General features: G+C 47.5%; 1 protein-coding gene and 1 pseudogene across 3 annotated transcripts in view; one reads left to right on the top strand and one right to left on the bottom strand.

Moving 5' to 3' along the window:
* Nucleotides 1-25,171, bottom strand: part of LOC117354717 (zinc finger protein 850-like) — a 948,741-nt gene that overhangs the window by 323,504 nt on the left and 600,066 nt on the right. The window lies entirely within an intron of this gene.
* LOC117354725 lies at nucleotides 840-24,801 on the top strand (annotated as a pseudogene).

Genomic DNA, 25,171 nt, shown 5'->3' with positions numbered 1-25,171 from the left:
AGCCGCTGTAGAAGGGATAGCCATCTGAGCCACAAAGCGGGTGGCATCTTCGTAAAAGATCTTCATTTTGGCAGGATACAAGAAGGCAACCTGCACGTGTTTGTGGTAAAGATCAGCTCGGCGCTGACTAGAAACCCTCGGGGAGTAGTCTTGGTTCTCATAGCGAAGGGGCCCCTTCAGGCGAATCGCTCGTAGGATGTCCAACCCACTGGCCCACTCCGGAACCAACTTCGAAAGCTCAATTTGGTTAGATTAAGCACTAAATCTGCCAATAATGAGAGAGGGGTTCGGGAGCTAAAGGCACACACGTCCGCTCTCTAGCTCCTACCGAACTACTCTTAAAAATTTGGTTTTCTTTTTTGACTCTTTCCTTCTTTCTTTATAATTTCACAACTATAAGCTTCATGCTGCTCAGTTATCTCTAATAATTGTGTCAAAATATCCCTCTGCTCGGTCAGCTCAATTGCAATTTGAAAACTTTGCAGGGGACAAAACACAAATATAAAAATGTGCCAGAGGTGGCAGCAGCGGTTTCTGTCTCAGATAAAGAGGGAGTTGGTGCTTCCTCTCTCTGCTCTCATGTGTCAGGAAGAGAGGGAGACCCAGTCAGTATCAGACTCCGCCCCTTCCACTGATTGGTCAAAAGACTACAGAGGGACAATATGACACCCTATGACACTGATTGGAATGTACATTCCACCTTAGGATTGGTCAGGAACAGAATGCTCCTAGGAAGGCATTAGAAGGGGAGAAGGCTCATGTGGGTGGAGTCAGGAGGAGGCGGTCTTTCAAGTCTCTCTGGCACTGATTGGTCAGACTCCTGGGGGAGGAGATTCAGATCCCTCCTCTTTTTCCTGCCTTTGTCTCTTTTCCCTCCATTAGGAGCCAAGGCTGGAGCTGGTGCTGCGGAGAAGGGCAGGAGGATGGCTGAGCAGGTAGAAGAGGGACTGGCAGGAGGTGGGCAGCAGGGGATGCAGTGCCAGGCAATGCCAAGCAGAAGAACATGGATGCTGAACGGAGGGGCTACCTGCCCGGGAGCTTCCTGTCTTGCTCAGTTTGTTCCTGCAGCTTCACTGCTAGGTTTCATCTCAGTTAATTCTGCTCCTGATTTGTTTTCACTTTCTAGTCTAGTGATCGTTCGGTGGGAAGATCACAGACATGTTCACGTTTGTCTGCTTCTGAAAGTGCAGTAAGCCCTCTGGACAGCCTGCAGATTGAATCGGTTCGGTTCGGTTCGGGAGCCATCTCTCCCCTGGTTCGGGATGGGAACCGCGCCGCGTGTCTTCCCTGATTTCCCTGAGGGGTCCTGGTGGTCGTGATCTGAGGTGGGATCTCCCTATGCTTGCACTGTGGAATGCATTGAAGCACATGTCTCTGTGGGGTCTGTGAGTCACAGAGTTTGCCGATTTTGGGGGGTTTCCCTGCATGTCCCCCCACCCGTAAAATCCTAAAATTGCCATTTTTAGCGTTTTTCTGTGTTTAACGGCCATTTATATGTCAAAATCGGCACCCGTGGCGGCCATCTTGGATTTTCTTTAAAGTTTTTAAAACTATATTTTTGGACTTAGAAGCATCGTTTTTGCTCCAAACTTCACAGATGGCCACCTCAGGACAGGATGGCATGGATTCAGGCTGTAAATATGGCGGATGGCTTCCGGTTGCGCAGCCGCATATTCTGTACGCCGAGGCCTGTCGGAGGCATATCTGGTGTGTGGATTCTGCACTTTCCTCCTCCAGAAAGGACTTGCCTTCCTCCGTTGCCACCAGAGTTGTGATTCCAGCGTCTGGGATGCCGCAATTGTGCGAGGAGGGCATTGTCGCATAAACGCAGGCGCTGTTCCAGGGCAGGTCTCATCGATCTTCAGACAATTTTCAAATCTGAATCCCGCTGATCAGCTCAGACCGCCGAGGACTATTTTCCACCAGACATTGTGGATATGTTGTCTCAGGCCTTCGTGAGAAAGCGGGCTATGCCTGTGTATCCCTTTCAGACTGCGGTGCGACAGTCTGTACAGCCTTTGGATTCCAGCATGTCAATCTGATCCTTGCTGATATGCCTGAACGTCAGCAACAACTTCCCGCTATTGTTGTGGTACCTGCATCACTTCCTAAGCGGGTACCACTACGTGACTAGCCTAGCGGATCTCGGGGATTCCCAGAACGCTGATTCTCACGATGTGGGAGAGTATCAAATGGTGCGCAGGCTAAGTCCAGTTGCCTTCCTGATTTTATCTCTGAATCCCTGCGGACATTGGGACTTGATTCCGACTCTGCAGTTCAGGCGGAGTGTTCGATCATGTGTTCCATATGTCCATTCTCCGTTGCATTTCCGGATCATGAGGACTTGGCCGAAATACTCTTGGAGGTTGGGGGGGCCCATGAGGGTCCCCTGAAGTGCGCTAGGGCCATGGCTAAATTGTATCCCATGGCTTCAGAATTTTCCATGCGCCTAGTCCTGCCGTGGGTGGATTTAGCAGTGGCCTCCTTGAGTTTTAGGACAGCTTTGCACGTCCCATCCGTTCAGCATTCAGAGAGCTTGTAGAAGAATGAAAGATTAGGTTTCTTACCTCTGCTAATCTTCCATCTTGTATAGCTTCTCTGGATGCTGAACATAAGAACATAAGAATTGCCTCTGTCGGGTCATACCAGAGGTCCATCATGCCCGGCAGTCCGCTCACGCGTCGGCTCCTCAGGTCCAGGACCTGATAGTGCTCATACCCTAAAACTGTCAAACGCTTTTCGCTTATGTCCTTTAGGGTGACCTTCTATCTATACCCTGCAATCCCCTTCGCTTCCAGGAAGTCATCCAGTCCCTTTTTGAAACCCAGTATTGTACTCTGTCCTATTACCTCATTTGGAAGCGTGTTCCAGGTGTCCACCACCCTCTGAGTGAAGAAAAACTTCCTTGCATTCGTTTTCAATCTGTCCCCTCTCAGTTTTTCTGAATGACCTCTTGTTTTTGTTGTCCCCGCTAGTCTGAAGAATCTGTCCCTCTCCACCCTCTCTATGCCTTTCATGATTTTATACGTCTGTATCATGTCTCCTCTCAGTCTCCGCTTTTCCAGGGTAAAGAGCCCCAGTTTCTCTAACCTTTCGGCATATGAAAGGTTCTCCATTCCTTTTATCATCCGCCCATCTGTTTTTTGTCCAATTCGCAGGTCACCTCTTCAGTACCTGGTAAGCTGGATTTCTGTCTTTGACTAGCCTCACTACATTAAAAAAAAATAATAATTCATGCGTATTCCCCTTTGTTGTGTTTAAGAATTGGTGGGGGTTCCCCAGTGGGCGGGGGGTGCCCCTTCTGATCTTCAGGCTGTGTCCCTGTTCTAGGATTTTCCTGGGTTTTGCAGTTTATGATGTTTGCATTCTCTGTTTATTTCCAGTTGGCCATTGTTGGCCATAGTTTTTGGTATAATACGATATTGAGCAGAATTTAACTGGTAGCGGGAGTTCCCTCTCTCTCTTTTCTTCTGTTTCCTGTTGTCATAGGTCTACCTGGCTTTTCTACTAAATGAAGTAAGACAGGAAGCTCCCAGGCAGGTAGCCCAAAGGGGAAGATCTTTTAGTGCCGTGAAGCTAATAGAGATACAAGATCCCATCCGTTCAGCATCCAGAGAAGCTATACAAGAAGGAAGATAAGCAGAGGTAAGAAACCTAATCTATCATTCTAAACCATGGACATAATCATAAAAATAGGGGATACGAGATCATCAATAAATGCAAACTTTGGACCCGAAAATGAACAGGAAAAGTGAAGAATAAAGAGGAAAAAGGATGGGTTGAGACTCCACAAGAGAGAGAATTTCTGATGAGAAGAGAAGAAGTTGAAAGATTGAGTGCTCTGAGGTAGGGAGAGGTTTTCAGGGAACTGGAATTTTTCTACTGTGGATTCCTCTCTACGATGAGTCGGGAGCGAGTTCCATAGCTGGAAAGATCTCGTTACTTCTGGTGCCGATGAGTTTTAGTGAGGAGATTTGGGTTACTCGAACTTACGGCTCCAGGGCTGGAAGCGGGTATTAATCTGTCTAAAAAGAGAGGAAAGTGAGTTTGACCAATCTTTATTGATAGAAGGGCAATTTTATAGGAGATGTGGTGAGGAATTGGCAACCAATGAGTGGCGTTACATGATCATATTTCTTGGTTTTTAGTGCTGTATTTGAATTAATTGTTTCTGAGTAATGTCTTTAAATAATGAATTACAGGAGTCCAGTTTCGATGAAAGAATGAATACAAATATTGAGAGTGGATGGTTCAAGAACGATGCCAGAGATCTGATCATAAGATAGTTTTTGGTCTAGAACCTCACCAAGGATTTTAATGCTCGAGACCTCTGGCAAGGGAGTATCGTTTATCTGGATAGGTGCAACTATTTTATTCCAGGGGAATAAAATAGTTGGAGATTTATTGATGTTCAGGGATAACATGTTATCTCTAAGCCATTGATTGACTTTTTCTAGTTTCTCGTTTATATCCTGTAATTCGTTTCGATTCTCTGTATTAAGTGGGTGTAAAAGCTGCCATAAGCGTAGGTGGTAAATCCGATGGATTGACCAAGGGTGATAAGTGGCGCAAGAAAGATGCTAAAGAGGAGGGGTGAAAGTATTAAACCCTGAGGGATTCCATAGTTGGCGGAAAAGGAACATGAGATAGAATTCTTAAAATTAACCTTAGCGGGTCGTTCCAAGAAGTAGGTTTGGAATCAGCTACGTACCTGATTGCTGATTCCTATTGAAGGGAGTCTCTTGAGGAGTAGGGAATGGTCTCTGGTGTCGAAGGCTGCAGAAAGATCAAGAGATATGACAGATTTGTGGTGATCCAACTGGTACAAAATTGTCGTTGTAAGACTGATAAGTGAATGCTCTGTCGAATGGTTTGATTTGGGTGCAGAATGTGTGTCTTCATGAAATCTGATTAAATACTACTTTTTCAGTTACTTTGGCAAGAAATGGGAGATTCGCAATCGGCCTATAGTTTGAAACTTCTTCTACAGAAATTGAATGATCTTTGACAATGGGTCTCACTAAGATTTCGGTAAAAAACCCGAGGATAGACTGAAAGTAATGTGTGGTGTATGATAGGACCAAAAATAGGGAAGACATGAGCCTGGCACTGCTCCCTCCTCTTCCAAGGCTCTTCTTCCTCATTCTCCTCCTGCTTTAGGACAATCTCACTTTCTCCTTTCTCCACTCCCCAGGCTCTTCTTCCTCATTCTCCTCCTGCTTTAGCACAATCTCACTTTCTACTTCCTGGCACTGCTCCATCCACTCCCCAGGCTCTTCTTCCTCATTCTCCTCCTGCTTTAGGACAATCTCACTTTCTGCTTCCTGGCACTGCTCCCTCCACTCCACAGGCTCTTCTTCCTCATTCTCCTCCTACATTACGACAATCTCACTTTCTGCTTCCTGGCACTGCTCCCTCCACTCCCCAGGCTCTTCTTCCTCATTCTCCTCCTGCTTTAGGACAATCTCACTTTCTGCTCCCTGGCACTGCTCCCTCCACTCCCCAGGCTCTTCTTCCTCATTCTCCTACTGCTTTAGGACAATCTCACTTTCTGCTTCCTGGCACTGCTCCCTCCACTCCACAGGCTCTTCTTCCTCATTCTCCTCCTACATTACGACAATCTCACTTTCTGCTTCCTGGCACAGCTCCCTCCACTCCCAGGGTTCTTCTTCCTCATTCTCCTCCTGCTTTAGCACAATCTCACTTTCTACTTCCTGGCACTGCTCCATCCACTCCCCAGGCTCTTCTTCCTCATTCTCCTCCTGCTTTAGGACAATCTCACTTTCTGCTTCCTGGCACTGCTCTCTCCACTCCACAGGCTCTTCTTCCTCATTCTCATCCTGCTTTAGGACAATCTCACTTTCTCCTTTCTCCACTCCCCAGGCTCTTCTTCCTCATTCTCCTTCTGCTTTAGGATAGTCTCACTTTCTGCTTCCTCCACTCCCCAGGCTCTTCTTCCTCATTCTCCTCCTGCTTTAGGATAGTCTCACTTTCTGCTTCCTCCACTCCCCAGGCTCTTCTTCCTCATTCTCCTCCTGCTTTAGGATGCTCTCACTTTCTGCTTCCTAACACTGCTCCCTCCACTCCCCAGGCTCTTCTTCCTCATTCTCCTCCTGCTTTAGGATAGTCTCACTTTCTGCTCCCTCCACTCCCCAGGCTCTTCTTCCTCATTCTCCTCCTGCTTTAGGACAATCTCACTTTCTGCTCCCTCCACTCCCCAGGCTCTTCTTCCTCATTCTCCTCCTGCTTTAGGACAATCTCACTTTTTGCTCCCTCCACTCCCCGGGCTCTTCTTCCTCATTCTTCTCCTGCTTTAGCACAATCTCACTTTCTGCTTCCTGGCACTGCTCCGTCTACTCCCCAGGCTCTTCTTCCTCATTCTCCTCCTGCTTTAGGACAATCTCACTTTCTGCTTCCTGGCAATCCTCCCTCCATTCCCCAGGCTCTTCTTCCTCATTCTCCTCCTGCTTTAGCACAATCTCACTTTCTGCTTCCTGGCACTGCTCCCTCCACTCCCCAGGCTCTTCTTCCTCATTCTCCTCCTGCTTTAGCACAATCTCACTTTCTGCTTCCTGGCAATCCTCCCTCCATTCCCCAGGCTCTTCTTCCTCATTCTCCTCCTGCTTTAGCACAATCTCACTTTCTGCTTCCTGGCACTGCTCCCTCCACTCCCCAGGCTCTTCTTCCTCATTCTCCTCCTGCTATAGGACAATCTCACTTTCTGCTTCCTGGCACTGCTCCCTCTACTCCCCAGGCTCTTCTTCCTCATTCTCCTTCTGCTTTAGGACAATTTTACTTTCTCCTTCCTGGCACTGCTCCATCCACTCCCCAAACTCTTCTTCCTCATTCTCCTCCTGCTTTAGGACAATCTCACTTTCTGCTTCCTGGCACTGCTTCATCCAGTCCCCAGGCTCTTCTTCCTCATTCTCCTTCCCTCACACAGCAGCTGCTCATTCTGCTGTCAGTCACTCTTATTGTCTGTTTCTTGTCACAAGTGAGTGTGAGGTGTATAATTTTTCTCCTGGGGAAATTCTGCACACACTGAGTTCAATTCCCAGTGCATCTCCCCCTCACTCTGGGTAAGTCACTTAACCCTCTATTGTCCCAGGTTCAAAAACGTAGATTGAGAGCCCCCTAGGGACAGAGAATGTAGTTGCTCTAGAAATAAGTAGTATTTGTAGCAATGTCAGCACAATAAAGGAGCAGGATCTGGCATACAGCAGCTCTCCTCTTGCTTCTCCACTTGTGTAGAGCATCAGAAAAGAGCTTTGTCTATGGGTTTTTTAGTGGAGGTAGGTCAGGGTCCACTAGAACAGGAGGGCATCTGTCTTAGGATCAGGAGGGGTCCTCCAGACCAGTGTTTCTCAACTAGGTCCTGGAATAGCCCCTTGCCAGTCAGATTTTCAGGATATCCGCAATGAATATGCATGAAAGAAATTTGCATACACAGCCTCCATTTCTTTCATGCATATTCATATAGACCACCAAGAACCTTTTTTTAAATGGGTGGGGGCAGCACAGGAAGCCTGATCGGGGCAGGGGGTCAGAAGGGGTGTCATTAGAAATCCCTTCTCTCAACCAAGCCTTCTAACGCTGCCCCAGACCTGGTGTTATTTTATGTGCCTGACAGCTTTCTTTTTTTAATTTTGCTGCGGGATACTAAATGACCAAATTTAAATGCAGTCTGCGTTAATGGTTTCAGCGACCACCCTTAAAGAATTAGAGCATTGGATGCTGAAGAAGGCCTGGTTTGGCGCAAACTACGCAGAAGCAGTAGCAGAGCGATCAGAGGGTCTTATATGCATGCAAACACATTTAAAACTTTGAAAAAGTTAGGATGATAAACAAAAGACCAGGAAAAGGGGAATTCACTGTTTGTGTGAGGTGTTAGGTGGGGCAGGACCATGTGGAAATTAGGTGTAGATATACATAATATATACATAGAGGTATTAATGACTCCATCTTGTTTTCTGTCTCTCTCTGTCCTCTCTGCATCTTTGTGCAGTTTCCCGCCTTGATTTCATGGCTCTAATTAATAGCAGACCTCTCAGTCTGGCTTGTGGAAGATATAGGGTTTCACATTTTTGAATAGAGATAGTTATATGTATCTTATGAATGCAATAAACCGTGTTGTGTGTGAAGGGATCCCTATGAATGATGTGTGAGAGAATGATTTGTATTTAATTTCAAATGTTTTACATATATAAGATTTAAGGGAGCCTAAAAGACACTGTTACCATGACAATACCAGTCTTTGAGAGGCCCAGAGCAGGAAAGGTCAGCTAGTTTGACCTCCAGCTTAGAACCCTGAGCCTGCAAACTTACAGTGCCAAAGCAAAGCTATCAGAAGAGTACATCCAGCTGAACTCTAATGCGTTCGGAGTGTTTCCTCGTGTCCCTGAGTGAGTTTCTGGTTTATGTTTCAGAAGCAGGTGACGTTTGAGGACATCACCGTCGCCTTCTCCCAGGAGGAGTGGGAGTATTTAGATGAAGGGCAGAAGGAGCTTCACCGGGAGGTGATGAAGGAGAATTATGAGATCCTGAAGTCTCTAGGTAAGGACTGCATTTTCTGCAGACACAGGGCTGAGTTACTGATTTTCTGTTCCAGTGCAATAGGTGACAGTAGGGTTATTTCCCTTTAGCCGCATGGTTGCAGAAGGAATCCATTCCGGATTTTTCACTCTGCCGCTGGTCTATTTACTGTTCAGTTTAGTGCCCTCTACAGTTTTTTCCTTCTGCACGCATGGATGCAGTTGTGTCTGTTCTGCTTTCCCCATTTTCCATGTAATTTTGTCCCTTTTTCTGAGGTCAGAGTGGAAGTTCCAGGCCACCAATCGCTGTCTGGCTGTCCGAAAACTTCCTCTCTGACGTCAGAATTGACGTTGGGGGAAGACTTCTAGGCCGGTCATTGTGCAGTCGCTGTATTCACCTCGACTGGTCCTGTTGCTGCGGTGGTGGGGAAGCAGGGAGAGAGAAATTAACCACAGATTAACCAGGTCCACAAAAACGTTAATATAATTGAAGAGAGAACTTCTTATTAAATAATAATATTAAATGAAGGAAAAGATCTCAGAATTGCCACTCCAAGGATCATAATGTTATCATTCCTTTAAGGAATTGGGTGTGGATATCTTTCATGGATCTAAAAAACCTTCATGTTATTATTTAAAAAGACTTAATTCATCGTGTTTTTGTAAAATTTCTATGAATGACTTATTTCGTCAAAATTCATCTACTCAATAATTTAAATTTCTAAAATTATAACTTTTTCTTTTAAACTTTTTATATCGTATATCCAAGCAGTGCAAATAGCAATTATTTTTGTGCAAATTGCAGTTGAAAAATGTGCAAAACAGGCAAAATAACTTATAGCATGGCAATAATAAGCCTTAGATAAGTAAAGCCTTAAAAGAGTACTTATCTTTCTATGTGAGATAAAGCGGGGCGTGAGCAGAATTAATTTCCTGACGCTTTATCTCGCATAGAAAGATAAGTGCTCTTTTAAGGCTTTACTTATCTAAGGCTTATTATTGCCATGCTATAAAGCAATGTTACTTACCGTAACAGTTGTTATCCAGGGACAGCAGGCAGCTATTCTCACTAGTGGGTGATGTCATCAGACAGAGCCCGATACGGACGTCTCACAAGCACGTGTTGCTTGTAGAAACTTAGAAGTTTCGAGATGCCCGCACCGCGCATGCGCCGGTGCCTTCCCGCCCGGAGAGCCGGGCGTGTCTCCTCAGTTCAGGTAGCTAGCCTGAGAAGCCAACCCAGGGGAGGTGGGTGGGACGTGAGAATAGCTGCCTGCTGTCCCTGGATAACAACTGTTACGGTAAGTAACATTGCTTTATCCCAGGACAAGCAGGCAGGTATTCTCACTAGTGGGTGACCTCCAAGCTAACCTCAGTGGGATGGAGGGGGAGTTGGCGACTTAAGAGAATAAATTTTTCAACACTGTTTGGCCAAACTGTCCATCCCGTCTGGAGAAAGTATCCAGACAATAATGTGAGGTGAAGGTGTGAACCGAGGACCACGTGGCAGCCTTACAAATCTCCTCGATTGGAGTTGATCTGAGGAATGTTACTGAGGCTGCCATTGCTCTGACCTTATGGGCTGTGACCTTACAAGGGAGTGATAATCCAGCCTGGGCATAGCAGAAAGAGATACAAGCCGCCATCCAATTAGAGATGGTGCGCTTTGATACGGGTCTTCCCAACTTATTAGGATCGAAGGAGACAAAAAGTTGGGGGGTGGTTCTGTGTGGCTTGGTACGATCCAGGTAGAAAGCCAAAGCACGTTTACAGTCTAGAGTGTGAAGGGCCGATTCTCCGTGGTGAAAATGGGGCTTAGGAAAGAATACTGGAAGTACGATGGATTGGTTGAGATGAAATTCGGAGACCACTTTAGGCAGGAATTTCGGGTGAGTGCGGAGGACCACCTTGTCGTGATGAAATACTGTGAAAGGTGGGTCCGCCATCAATGCCTGGAGTTCGCTGACTCTGCGAGCAGACGTAAGGGCTACCAGAAAAAGCACTTTCCAGGTGAGATACTTAAGAGGAGCCCTGTTGAGTGGTTCAAACGGGGGCTTCATGAGATGGGAAAGGACTACATTGAGATCCCAAACTACTGGGGGTGGTTTGAGAGGAGGGTTAACATGAAAGAGCCCTTTCATAAATCTGGCGACCACCGGATGGGCCGAGAGGGGTTTCCCTTGTAGAGGCTGGTGGAAAGCTGCAATAGCGCTCAGGTGGACTCGTATGGATGTAGACTTGAGCCCAGATTGAGATAGGTGTAGGAGATAGTCCAGCACGGAGGATAAGGAAGCTCGCTGAGGTTCCTTTGATTTAGAAACACACAATGAGGAGAATCTAGTCCATTTCTGGGAGTAGCATTGTCGAGTGGCGGGCTTCCTGGAAGCCTCCAAGATCTCCCTCACTTCTTGTGAGAATTGGTGAGGGGTTACGTTGAGAGGAACCAAGCTGTCAGGTGGAGAGACTGCAGGTTGGGATGAAGCAGTGATCCTTGATGTTGAGTAAGTAGTGAAGGAAACACTGGAAGTGGTACAGATTCCCTGCTGCTGAGTTGAAGTAGAAGGGAGAACCAAGGTTGTCTGGGCCACCGAGGAGCTATTAGAATCATGGTGGCCTGTTCGAGTTTCAGCTTGACCAGAGTCTTCTGGATCAGCGGGAATGGAGGGAACGCATATAGAAATCGTTTCCCCCAGTCCAGTAGGAAAGCATCTGCCTCGAGGCGATGAGGAGTGTAGATCCTGGAGCAAAACTGAGGCAGTTTGGAGTTGTGGGGAGCCGCAAAGAGGTCTATCTGAGGCGTCCCCCACTGTGTGAAGATTTGGTGAAGGGGGCTGGAATGGAGAGTCCATTCGTGAGGTTGTAGGAGACGACTTAGGTTGTCTGCTAAGACGTTGTTCTTCCCCTGAATGTAGACAGCTCTGAGGAAGGCGTTGTGGCGAACCGCCCAGTCCCAGATTCGTAGAGCTTCCTGGCAAAGGAGGGCCGAGCCCGTGCCTCCTTGCTTGTTGATATAATACATGGCGGCCTGATTGTCTGTGCGAATGAGGATCACCATGTTGTGAAGTAGGTGTTGGAAAGCTTGGAGAGCATTGAAGATGGCTCTGAGCTCCAGTAGATTGATTTGATGTAGTCTGTCCGCACTGGTCCAGAATCCTTGGGTGCGGAGACCATCCAGGTGGGCCCCCCATGCATAGTTCGACGAATCGGTTGTGAGAACTTTCTGATGGGGGGGAGAGTGCAACAGCAAACCTCTGGATAGATTCGAAGAGGTCATCCACCAAAGTAGAGACTGCCGAAGAGCAGGTGTGACTACGATGCGTTTGGTTAGTGGATCGGACGTCTGATTCCACTGTGATGCCAGGGTCCACTGGGGGATTCTGAGATGGAGTCTGGCAAAGGGTGTCACATGTACTGTGGAGGCCATGTGGCCCAGGAGCACCATCAGCTGTCTTGCCGGTAGAGTTTGGCGAGTAGACACCGACTGGCAAAGATGAAGAAGAGCCTCCATGCGTTGAAGAGGCAGGAATGCTCGGAGTCGACTGGTGTCCAGGACTGCCCCGATGAAGGGGAGGGACTGAGTGGGCTGTAGGTGAGACTTGGAAAAGTTGATCTCGAAGCCCAAGTTCTGGAGGAGGTCGGTTGTAGCCAAGACCGCCGAAGTGACCTCTGGGGCTGACGGGGCCTTGATGAGCCAGTCGTCGAGGTATGGGAACACCTGTAGTCCCCTGTCCCGGAGTGCCGCGGCCACTACCACCAGGCACTTTGTGAAGACTCTGGGGGATGAAGAGAGGCCGAATGGTAGCACTCGATACTGTAGATGCAGATTTCCCACCCGAAATCTGAGGAACTTTCGGGAGGCCGGGTGAATGGGGATGTGAGTGTAGGCCTCCTTGAGATCCAGGGAGCATAACCAGTCGTTCTGCTCGAGGAGGGGGTATAGAGAAGCCAGAGTCAGCATACGAAACTTCTCTTTGACCAGAAACTTGTTGAGGGCCCGAAGGTCCAGAATGGGTCGCAGGTCGCCCGTTTTCTTCGGGACGAGGAAGTACCGGGAGTAAAACCCTCGGTTCAGTTGGTCTGACGGGACCGGCTCGACGGCCCGAAGCTGAAGTAAGGTTTGGACTTCCTGAAGAAGAAGGGCGGTCTGTGTCGAGCTTGAAGGATACTCTCTTGGAGGATGGTCCGGGGGGACCCGATGGAAGTGAAGAGAGTATCCGTCTCTTATGATGGTAAGGACCCATAGGTCCGTGGTTATGGCCTCCCATCGATGGTAGAAAAGATGGAGGCGGCCCCCTATGGGAGAGGCTGAGGGGTGCAGAACGGTGTCGGTTATTAAAAAACTGACAAGACTAGACAATAACTATACGAACTGGGAACAAAAGGAAGGACGGGAAAGAAGTTACAATGTAATTAAGCAAGGAGGGGAACCAATTAAGGAAAACACGAAAGGATGGGATAGAAATAGTTGAATATATGAAGACAAGAGAAATAGAAGTAAATGAAATTGAAAAGTGTTAAAAAGAAAACTGTAAATCAGAAGACAAATGCGTCGTTAAATAAAAAAGTTTTCAGTTTAATTTTAAATTTGTCTAAATTAAGTTCCTCACGTAAATAGATGGGAAGAGAATTCCAAGTTTGGGGGGCCGTTACTGAGAAAATATATTGACGGCGAGTATTGATTGTTTTTAATGATGGAATCGTTAATAAATGCTGTTGGTCTGATCTTAGAGTTCTATTGGAAGAATAAGGAATTAATAGTCTATGGATGAAAGCCGGGGTTTTAAACAGAAGAGATTTAAATGTGAGCAGACAAAGTTTGTAGGTTATTCTGTGAGCTACTGGAAGCCAGTGAGCTTCCTTAAGGAAGGGAGTCAAAAGGGCTGGGTAGCCTTAGGTGCAGCCGGTGGCTGGGGTTTTTGCTGAGACTTCTGGGGAGGTTGTCTCTTCGCAGGTTGTCTCGCAGCAGGCGTTTGTCGGGGCATGTAACGCCGCTGGTAAATCAGGGGTGGCCTGGAAGGTCGAGACTGTTGAGGTTTTGGTTTGGGCCGCAGGATGGATTGAAAAGATTTTTCGTGATCCGACAGCTTCTTGGTAACAGTTTCGATAGATTCATCGAACAGATCAGCTCCCGCACATGGTACGTTGGCGAGTCTGTCTTGGAGGTTGGGATCCATATTGATTGTACGGAGCCATGCCAGGCGGCGCATGGCTACCGCGCTTGCGGCAGCACGTGCCGAGAGTTCGAATGCATCGAAGGAGGATTGCATCAGCTGGAGGCGTAATTGGGAGAGGGAGGCTACCACTTCCTCGAACTCGAATCGAGCTTGGGTGTCTATGAAAGGAGTGAACTTGCGGAGCACCGGCAAGAAGAACTCCAGATAGGAAGAGAAAAAGAAGTTGTAGTTCAGCACCCGTGACGCCATCATGGAGTTTTGGTAGAATTTTCTACCAAATTTGTCCATCGTTCTCCCCTCTCGGCCCGGCGGTACAGAGGCGTAGACCTGAGAGGGATGAGAGCGTTTAAGAGAGGACTCAACCAGTAGGGATTGGTGGGAGAGTTGAGGGCCCTCAAACCCTTTATGGTGCACGATGCGGTATCGAGCATCGAGTTTGCTGGGAATCGCCGGTATGGAGTACGGTGTTTCGAAACACTGCATGAAGGTCTGATCCAGCAATTTATGCAGAGGGAGCCGAAGCGACTCCGTTGGAGGGTTAGGTAAATGCATGGTGTCCAGATACTCTTTGGAGTATCGGGAGCCCGTGTCAAGGGTCACATCCAGATCATCCGCCATTTGTCGGAAGAATGATGAGAAAGACAATTGCTCCGCCAGCGTCGGTTTGTGAGACGGGCTGGAGGAGGAAGAGGCCTCCGGGTCCAAGGACATCGGGGAATGGCAAGGGGAGTCGGGTACGGGTGTTTCCTCGTACTCCGGTCCCTCCGGTGGGGATACCTCTGATGAGGGGTATCCCATACGTTGCAGTTTTTTCTGCGGTGACACCTCCGGATGGCGTGAAGAGTGCCAGGATGAGTGTCTGGATCGATGTCCCTCTCGGTGGCGGGACGGGGATCGAGATCGTCCGTGCATCGCATGGTCTCCCGAGGCCCCCAAGTGATGGATGGGGCTGGAAGCGGTAGATCGTAACAGGGGTTGCGATGCAGGTTCTTGCGATGCTACCCAAGTCTGGTAAGGAGTGCGGAAGAACTCTTCCTGACTATGCCCAGGGCTTTGATTATCGATCGAAGGTCTGGTCCCATGTTGGCGCGGAGGCGTAATGGGTTCTAATGGCGGCATATCAGTAAGCGAGGCTTGCCGCGTGGGCATCGCCGCCCTCCCCCGTTCGTCCTCGTCGGTTGTCGAGGTCGAACGGTGTGGGGGAGGGGGAGGGGGCGGACCGCCCCTTTGGACCGGTACCGGGAGGTCACCCTGTATGGCAGCGATGAGCCCAGGTCCGATGGTCTGCATGAGCTCAACGAATTGAGCTTCCAGCATGGACCGTAGCGAAGCCGATAAGGAGGGATCCGCACCGAAAGGGGGTCCTCCTGCACGGACATCGCGTTCCTTCGAGGTCGAGTGCTTCTGCTTGGTAGCTTTCGGCACTTTGATGACCACTGGTGGTACTGTGGAAGGAAGAGGTACCTGAACCGAGGAGACCGGGGCAGGCACCGACGTCGAGCTCGTGGATGGTGTTGGGATGAACGATGCCGGTTTCACCACACTTGATGCAGGAGGGGTCGATACCGGTTTCGCACGAACCGGGGAGGTATCCGATGAAGTGGAAGCTGAAGGATCCTTAGCTGCGTCCATCTTGAACATCGACTCCCACAGTAGGCAACGCCGTTTGAATGAGCGTGCCGTAAGGGTAGAGCAAGGCCTGCACGATTTTGGAATGTGGTCAGGACCAAGACACTGCAAACAGCGTCGGTGCGGGTCCGTGAGTGAAATCGCGCGTTGGCACTTGCTGCACTTTTTAAACCCGGTGATTGGCCGGGACATAGGCCGGAAAATCTCCGCCGCGAGGTCGAAGCCAGTAGGCCTGAGCCACGTGGCCGGCCCGTTCGACCCGCCGGAAGAAATAATCTTTTTTTTTTTTTTTTTTTTTACTGAAAAAGAAATGTACTACAATTAAAATTAAAAGAAAGCGAAAAACGCGGACAAGGAAGGCAAATTTAACTGAATTCAGCTAGCGCATGATGAAGTTGAACTTCTCAGCTCCGCAGAAAGAAAAGAACTGAGGAGACACGCCCGGCTCTCCGGGCGGGAAGGCACCGGCGCATGCGCGGTGCGGGCATCTCGAAACTTCTAAGTTTCTACAAGCAACACGTGCTTGTGAGACGTCCGTATCGGGCTCTGTCTGATGACATCACCCACTAGTGAGAATACCTGCCTGCTTGTCCTGGGATAAGTTATTTTACTTCAATGGGGGAAACAGGCCTTCAGGGATGGTGGCACAGGCCTTTAGGGGTGGGGTGCAGGCCTTCAGGGGGGGGACAGACCTTCAGGGGAGGGGGGCCCTGGTGTAGAAGTACATGGAGGGAGGGAGGGAAGGGGGTTCAAAGAGACGTGCATATGCAGGATTTTGGGGGGGGAAGAAATAATGGGTCTGAAAATAGAGGAGAGGGAGAGAGATGATGGACAATGGGATTTAGGGAGAGAAGGAACAGAAAGGGAGAGAAGATGGACACATGGGATGGTGTGGAGGGGGATAGAGATACTGGATAGGAGGGTAGTTAGGAAAAGAAAGGGAGAGATGGTGGACCCTGGAGTGGTGGGGAAGGAGGGAGAGATGCTGGATGAAAGGATAGTTAAGAAAAGGTGGATCTGTGGATGGAGATGAAAAAAAGGAAAGATGCCAGACCTCCTGGGGAGGGAAGGGAAACGGAAGGGGAGGACAGAGATGGCAGATGGATAGCTAGCATGGAGAAAGAAGAAAGAAGGAGACCCTGGCAAGCAAGTTGTCAGAAGACAACCAGAGCATGGGACTAACAAGATTTGAATAATGACCAGACAACAAAAGGTAGAAAAACTAATTATATTTTCTGTTTTGTGATTACAATATGTCAGATTTGAAATGTGTATCCTACCAGAGCTGGTGTTAGACCGCAAACGTGAGTTAGGATTTAACAGAGAGAGGAAAAGCCTTTATTGATTCAGCAGCTCTCCTCAGTGTTGCGCTGTGAGATGGTGCCACAGGAGACCTCTCGAGTGGTAGACCCTCATGAGGGATCCGCACTGCATCCCTCTCCTTTCCCATACATCAGGATAGTCGTGATATTGTCCTGGTGCATTGGAAGATGCCAGGAGGTGCCTTTTCGGTTTGCGTGCTCCATGGCTCATCTGTATCCCATCCCGGAGGAGAATCAGGATACTTTTAAGTCACCAGTGGTGGACGCGGTGGTCTCAGCTATTGCTAAGCGGCATACGATGCCCGTAGAGGGTGTTTTTGCCTTACGGGACTCTGAGGAGCAGTAAGTTGGAGACCCTCCTAACAGCAGAATTTTGATGTCTCTGCCTTGGGTGTCCTGGTAGCCATTTATGGTGGTCTGGTGGCTCGGGCCATGATTCGGTGGGCCGAGCGTATCCTTGAACGTGAGTCTGATGACTGTTCTTTGGTGGATCAGGAAGTGGCTAAGATTGAGATGGCTGCCACTTACCTCTTGGACGCCCTCTATGACTTGTTGTGGATGTCTGGCAAATCCATGTCTTTCGGTGTGGCCACACGTCTGTACCTTGTAAGCTTTGTGCTTGGGCAGCGGATACAAGCGTCCAAGACTAAACTCACAAATTTCCTTTTGGGGTTCCTTTTTGTTTGGAGAGGATTTGGATAAGTTGTTTCAGACTCTGATGGAATCTAAAGTGACCCGCCTGCCTGAGAACCATGCTTGTCCGGCGGTGTGAGTTCCACAGATAGAAACATAGAAGCATAGAAGATGACGGCAGAAAAGGGCTACAGCCCATCAAGTCTGGCCACTCTGCTTACCCACCCCCTGTCTATGCCCTAATGACCCAATTTCCTGATCTTGACCCTCGTAGGGATCCCACATGGGCATCCCATTTATTCTTAAAGTCTGGCACGCTGTCTGCCTCGATCACCTGCACTGGAAGCTTATTCCAATGATCAACCACTCTCTCTGGGAGAAAGTACTTTAGAAGATGACGGCAGAAAAGGGCTACAGTCCATCAAGTCTGCCCACTCTGCTTACCCACCCCCTGTCTATGCCCTAATGACTCAATTTCCTTATCTTGACCCTCGTAGGGATCCCACATGGGTATCCCATTTATTCTTAAAGTCTGGCACGCTGTCTGCCTCGATCACCTGCACTGGAAGCTTGTTCCAATGATCAACCACTCTCTCTGTGAAGAAATACTTTCTGGTGTCGCCATGAAATTTTCCGCCCCTGAGTTTGAGCGGGTGCCCTCTTGTGGCCGAGGGTCCCTTGAGAAAGAAAATATCATCTTCCACTTCGACACGTCCCGTGAGGTACTTAAATGTTTCGATCATGTCTCCCCTCTCCCTACGTTCCTCGAGAGTGTAGAGCTGCAATTTGTTCAGTCTCTCTTCGTACGAGAGACCCTTGAGCCCCGAGATCATCCTGGTGGCCGTCCGTTGAACCGATTCAATTCTGCGCACATCTTTACAGTAATGTGGCCTCCAGAATTGCACACAGTACTCCAGATGAGGTCTCACCATGGCCCTGTACAACGGCATTATGACTTCAGGCTTTCGGCTGATGAAACTTCTATTGATACAACCCAATATCTGCCTTGCCTTAGATGAAGCCTTCTCCACTTGATTGGCAGTTTTCATGTCTGCACTGATGATTACTCCTAAATCTCGTTCTGCTGAAGTCCTAGTTAAAGTTTTCTCCGTCCAAGAAGTACGTCCTGCATGGATTTCCGCTTCCGAGGTGCATGACCTTACATTTCTTAGCATTGAAGCCTAGCTGCCAGGTTGAGGACCAACTTTCCAATGTAAGCAGGTCCTGCGCCATATAATTCTGTAAACTGCATTCACTTACTATATTACATAGTTTGGCGTCATCGGGCAATAGTGCTTATTTTACCTTGAAGCCCTTGAGTCAGATCCCCTATGAATATGTTGAAAAGGAGTGGACCCAGGACCGAGCCCTGCGGCACTCCACTGGTCACCTCCGATGTTTTAGAGAGGGTACCATTAACCACCAGCCTCTGAAGTCTGCCACTCAGCCAATCATTGACCCATGCAGTTAGTGTCTCTCCTAACCCCATCGATTCCATCTTGCTTAGCAGCCTGCGGTGTGGGACACTGTCAAAAGCTTTACTGAAGTCCAGGTACACGACGTCCAAAGACTCTCCCAAGTCCAACTTTCTTGTTACCCAGTCAAAGAAGCTGATGAGATTGGATTGGCAGGACCTACCCTTGGTGAATCCATGCTGACTGGGATCCCGAAGATTCCCTTCATTCAAGATCGTGTCCAATTTGCTTTTAATTAGTGTTTCCATGAGTTTGCACACTATTGATGTGAGACTCACCGGTCTATAATTCGCAGCCTCTGCCCTGCAACCCTTTTTATGCAGAGGAACGACATTAGCTAATTTCCAGTCCAGGGGAACTTTCCCCTTACTTAGGGAGAGATTGAATAGCTCAGCCAATGGTTTCACCAGGACATCGCTCAATTCTCTGAGCACTCTTGGGTGCAAATTGTCTGGTCCCAAGGCTTTGTTCACCTTGAGTCTTGCCAGTTCACTGTAAACTTCACCTGGTGTGAACTCAAAATTCTGAAACGGGTCTTATCCCAGGACAAGCAGGCATGATATTCTCACATGTGGGTGATGTCATCTACGGAGCCCCGAATGCGGCAGCTTTTTCAAGCAAACTTGATTGACGATTTAAGTTTGCTCTGCTGCTCCACGCATGCGTGCCTTCCTGCTCCACTAGAGGGCGCATCCCCTCCTCGTGGTCTCCAGTTCAAATTTTTCCGCTGAGCCTAGAAGTCGTGTATTTTCAGGCTCTGCCCCAACTGCCTTCTAGCACCGCGATTTTTTCTTGTTTTTCTTCGATTAAGTCGCTGTGCGCGTTAATTATTGTTCCTGCTTTGTTTTAACCGACCCGGAGGCTTCCGGGTCGCCGCGGCCGCGTGACTACTTGGGCTGCGGCCAGTTTCGTTTTCTATGTCCCAGACTTTGACCGGCTTTAAAAAGTGCACCCGGTCTTCTCTTCCTTCTTCAGGTTCCGCACCAGCGAAGAAGCCAGCCTCGGGGACACCGGCGACGCATGGCGCAAGTCCCATGCTTTCAGCCCCGGCGAAGTCCTCCAAGCCTTCGGGCCGTGCCTCCACAACACGGGAATATTCTGATACGAGGTCGCCCCCGGTGGAGTGCACCGAGGCAACGGACATGCCTTCGATGCTGTCCGTGCCCGTTTTCCAGGACCTGCTCCGAGCGATGATCTCGTCGGAGCTGCGCTGGCCCACCTTCAACCGGCCCCGACCTCGACCCCGCGTGTGCCGGACCAGCCTGCGCCTCGCGTCGAGCCCCCTCGGGGGAAGCGCGCAAGCTTCGCCGCATCCCATCCTCCTCGGATTCTTCGCCGAGGCGCTGTCCCTCCACGGACCGCCGCGGGGCAAAGCGTCGCGCTAAAGCGACAGAAAACTCGAAACGCCGTACCTCTAAGAAGGCCCGGAGTTCTCCCGCACTACGAGGCCGTTCACCTACACCTCGTACAGGACCGCTGAAGGTGGCAGAGTTATCACTCTCGGGGTTCCGATCCGAGGTTCCAGGCTTTCACCGAGGGAGTCCGGGTCGAGGTCACCGATTCGACATCGATCGGTACCCCGCACCCCGACATCGTCTCCGAGGGGCTCCTCGAGACGACGTACGTCCTCGACCCCGGAACGCTTCCACAGTGCTTCCCCGGTCTCGGAGCACGGGTCGGAGCATGAACCTCGATACTCGAGAGAAGCCTCCCCGTCCTTCTCTGCCCGACGGAGGTCCCGTTCACCGTCCCCACACGGGGCCCCGGGAACGTCCCGCCCCCTCCTTCACTCGCTTTGTCCAGGACATGGGCCACGCTTTGGGACTTAGACCTCCAGTCCGACTCAAGATACTCTAAAGAGTACCTGGCGGAGCTGGATATGCCGTCACTGCCCAGAGAGTCCCTTCGCTTACCGCCCAACCCGGTACTCCAACAGGCTTTCTTCAGGAATATGGAGACGCCCTATATGGTTACGGCTGTCCCCTTCCAAAATGGAGTCCAAGTACCAGTACAGTGCCCTACCCGGGGTTTCAACAACCCAGCTCTCCCACCAGTCGCTGTTGGTAGAATCTTCCTTGAAAAAGGTCGGGAAGGTCGAACCCTTGACAAGTTCGGCAGGAGACTGTATCAGAACTCTAGGATGGCCTCTAGGGTACAAAGCTACACTTTCACCTTCACGTCCTACTTGAAACATCTCATTGGACTGATGGGAGCCTTTGCGACTGACCTACCTGGCCTCCCGCCAAGGAGCCTTTGGCTTGCTCCTGGAGGTTTTCTCCAACCTACGTCTCCATTTGTTCCACGCAGCCTATGATGGCTTCGAACTTTCCTCCAGAGTGGAAGCCTTCAGCTATCGCCATGCGCAGCCTAGCTTGGCTACGCCTCGTCGACATGGACCCCAACTTACAGGTGCAAATGTTAAGTTTTCGTGAACAAGAGAAAGATAAAGGGGTCCTTTTATCAAGCCGCACTAGTGGGGTTAGCGTGTCGGACATTTCATCATGCGCTAACCCCCATTGCGTCTTAAATCCCTACCAAAGCTTGATAAAAGGACCCCAAAGTAAACTAGTTATTCACTGATCTTTAAAAGGAATCCGAGAATAAGAAGCGAAAAACTAGAATGATATAACTTGGGGGAAGATTTCTGTTTTCTTAAGTTGGATTTTTATTTATAATTATAGTTGAATCTTTTCTCAAGATTGATATCTTATTTCCTTTAATTGTATTTGATCTTATGGTGGCTCCCCCCAAATTAATGTGGGCTAGAAAGATTTATATTAGATACTTATGATATATTTTCTTTTTTTTCTTTTGATGTATATCTTTATCCTTTACTGTTCTTGAAGAATTGTATGAAAAATTTGATAAATAAAAGAAAAAATATATATAGAAGGGTTCAAAAAAGGTTAGAACAAGTTTCTGGAGGAAAAGTCCATAAAAAGATTTTTAGTCAGATAGACTTAGGAGAGCCATTGCTCATCTCAGGAACTGGATTTGCTCTATGGATCTGCCTGGCACTTGTGACCGGAGGGGCTACGGTTGGACACAGGATGCTGGACTTGATGGAGCTTGGGCTGGACTCAGCATGGATTTTCTTATACCTATGTGGAAAGACCAAAAAAGCACTTTTAAATATTGACTTAAATATGATCACACACTCTTATTTGCATCTCTGGTACTGATCAGCTTGGAAATGTTGTTTTCTGAGCAGTGAGTGGGTGGTAAATTTACAAAGGGGATTTGTATTACTGAACTTGTTCAAAGGTTTTACTCCTACAATAATATATTTTTTGATTTAGGAAAAGATGACCCTAAAAATAATCCCTGGAAGCTCAGTGAGAAGCCTGAAGGAGTAAAGATGTTATCAGAAGGAGAGAAAGAGAACTGGGGAGAGAAGGAAAAAAATCAAAATCCAAAATATTCACCAGGAGAGTCAGCTCTGCTCAAGATCACACAGACAGAGGAAGACCAGACGGACCAGATGAGAGATCAAAGATGTCCTTGTGATATATGTGAGATATTCCTCAGCGATCGTTCAATTCTGAAACCACATCAGAGATCTGATACTGAAGAGAGATCATTTACATATACGGACTGTGGGGAAACCTCCAGTCAAAAGGGAGAACAGAAAACCTGCTTAAAAGAGACACATTTTACATGTTCTGATTGTGGGAAAGATTTCAATGCAACACAGGAACACAGGAAAAATAATGAAGGAATGAGAATGTGTACAAGTATCGAATATGGGAAAAACATTTTCAATATAGGAAACATTACAAAATGCCAAAAAACAAATACTGACAAGAGAATATCTTCATATCTTGGTTGTAAAAAAAATATAAACCAGGACGAGAGCTTCACAAGAAAAACAAAATTTCACCCGGGAGAGAGATCATTTTTAAATACCGAATGTGAGAAAAGCTTCAGTCAAGGAGAAGCATTTACAGATCATAAAAAGAATGAAACTGGTGAGGTATCAGTCACTTGTAAATCTGAAGAAATAATTTACAGAATGACAAATATCGCAGAATATCGGGAAATAGAGAAAAATGGGAGATTATATACTTGTGCTGTCAGTGGTAAAAGCACTTCTTGCAAAGGGAACCACAGAACAGCAGAAAAAATCCCCAGGGGAACAAAGCCATTTACATGTACTGAGTGCTATAAATGCTTTAATCGCACAGAACACCTTAGAACACACCAGAGAATTCACACTGGAGTTAAACCATTTACATGTACTGAGTGTGGTAAAAGTTTTACTCATATAAGTAACCTCAAAAACCACCAGAGAATTCACACTGGAGAGAAACCATTTACATGTAGTGAGTGTAGTAAAAGCTGTTGTGATAAGCGAACACTCATAGCACACCTGAGAAGTCACAGTGGAGAGAAACCATTTACATGTACTGAGTGTGGTAAAAGCTGTTGTGATAAGCGAACACTCATAGCACACCAGAGAATTCACACTGGAGAGAAACCATTTACATGTACTGAGTGTGGTAAAAGCTTTTGTGCTAAGCGAACACTCATAGCACACCAGAGAATTCACACTGGAGTGAAACCATTTACATGTACTGAGTGTGGTAAAACTTTTAGTGATAAAACAACACTCACAATACACCAAAGAATCCATACAGGAGAGAAACCATTTACATGTCCCGAGTGCTATAAATGCTTTAATCGTACACAACACCTTAGAATGCACCAGAGAATTCACACTGGAGATAAACCATTTACATGTACTGAGTGTGGTAAAAGCTTTTGTGCTAAGCGAACACTCATAGCACACCAGAGAATTCATACTGGAGAGAAACCATTTACATGTACTGAGTGTGGTAAAACTTTTACTCATATAAGTAACCTCAAAAAACACCAGAGAATTCACACTGGAGTAAAACCACTTACATGTACTGAGTGTGGTAAAAGCTTTCGTGATAAGACAAAACTCACAGTACACCAGAGAATTCACACAGGTGTGAAACCATTTACATGTAGTGAGTGTGGTAAAACCTTTCGTGATAAGACAACACTCACAGTACACCAGAGAATTCACACTGGAGTGAAACCATTTACATGTACTGAGTGTGGTAAAACTTTTAGTGATAAAACAACACTCACAATACACCAAAGAATCCATACAGGAGAGAAACCATTTACATGTCCCGAGTGCTATAAATGCTTTAATCGTACACAACACCTTAGAATACACGAGAGAATTCACACTGGATTTAAACCATTTACATGTACTGAGTGTGGTAAAAGCTTTTGTGCTAAGCGAACACTCATAGCACACCAGAGAATTCACACTGGAGAGAAACCATTTACATGTAGTGAGTGTGGTAAAAGCTGTTTTGATAAGCGAACACTCATAGCACACCAGAGAAGTCACAGTGGAGAGAAACCATTTACATGTACTGAGTGTGGTAAAAGCTTTTGTGCTAAGCAAACACTCATAGCACACCAGAGAATTCACACTGGAGTGAAACCATTTACATGTACTGAGTGTGGTAAAACTTTTAGTGATAAAACAACACTCACAATACACAAAAGAATCCATACAGGAGAGAAACCATTTACATGTCCCGAGTGCTATAAATGCTTTAATCGTACACAACACCTTAGAATACACCAGAGGATTCATGCTGGAGTTAAACCATTTACATGTACTGAGTGTGGTAAAAGCTTTTGTGCTAAGCGAACACTCATAGCACACCAGAGAATTCACACTGGAGAGAAACCATTTACATGTACTGAGTGTGGTAAAAGTTTTACTCATATGAGTAACCTAAAAAAACACCAGAGAATTCACACTGGAGTGAAACCATTTACATGTACTTAGTGTGGTAAAAGTTTTACTCATATAAGTTACCGCAAGAAACACCAGAGAATTCAAACTGAAGTGAAACCATTTACATGTACTGAGTGTGGTAAAATCTTTAATCATATAAGAAACCTCAAAACACACCAGAATGTTCACACTGAAGTGAAGCCATTTTCATATTCTTAGTATGATAAATGCTTTACTGAAAAGTGAACATTGACAGTACATCAGATAATCCAGATAGGATTGAGATGAAAATGCTGGAAAGAGTTCACTTCTGTTACAACAAAAGAGGTCTCTATCTTACTAAGGAAACATAGAGACATGACGGCAGATAAAGGCCATATGGCCCATCTAGTCTGCCCATCCACAGTAACAATTACATCTTCCTCTCTCTAAGAGATTCCACATGCCTATCACACACCTTCTTGAATTCAGACACAATGTCTGTCTCTACCAATTCTTCCGAGAGTCTGTTCCACGCATTTACCACCCATTCCATAAAAAAGTATTTCCTCTGATTACTCCAGAGCCTGCCACCTCTTAACTTCATCCTATGCCATCTCATTCCAGAGCTTCCAAATGA

Source organism: Geotrypetes seraphini, chromosome 2 (genome assembly GCF_902459505.1).
Source record: "Geotrypetes seraphini chromosome 2, aGeoSer1.1, whole genome shotgun sequence".
Lineage (NCBI taxonomy): Eukaryota > Metazoa > Chordata > Amphibia > Gymnophiona > Dermophiidae > Geotrypetes > Geotrypetes seraphini.
The sequence above is the reverse complement of the archived record's forward strand: the minus strand, read 5'-3'. Positions and strand labels throughout refer to the sequence as shown.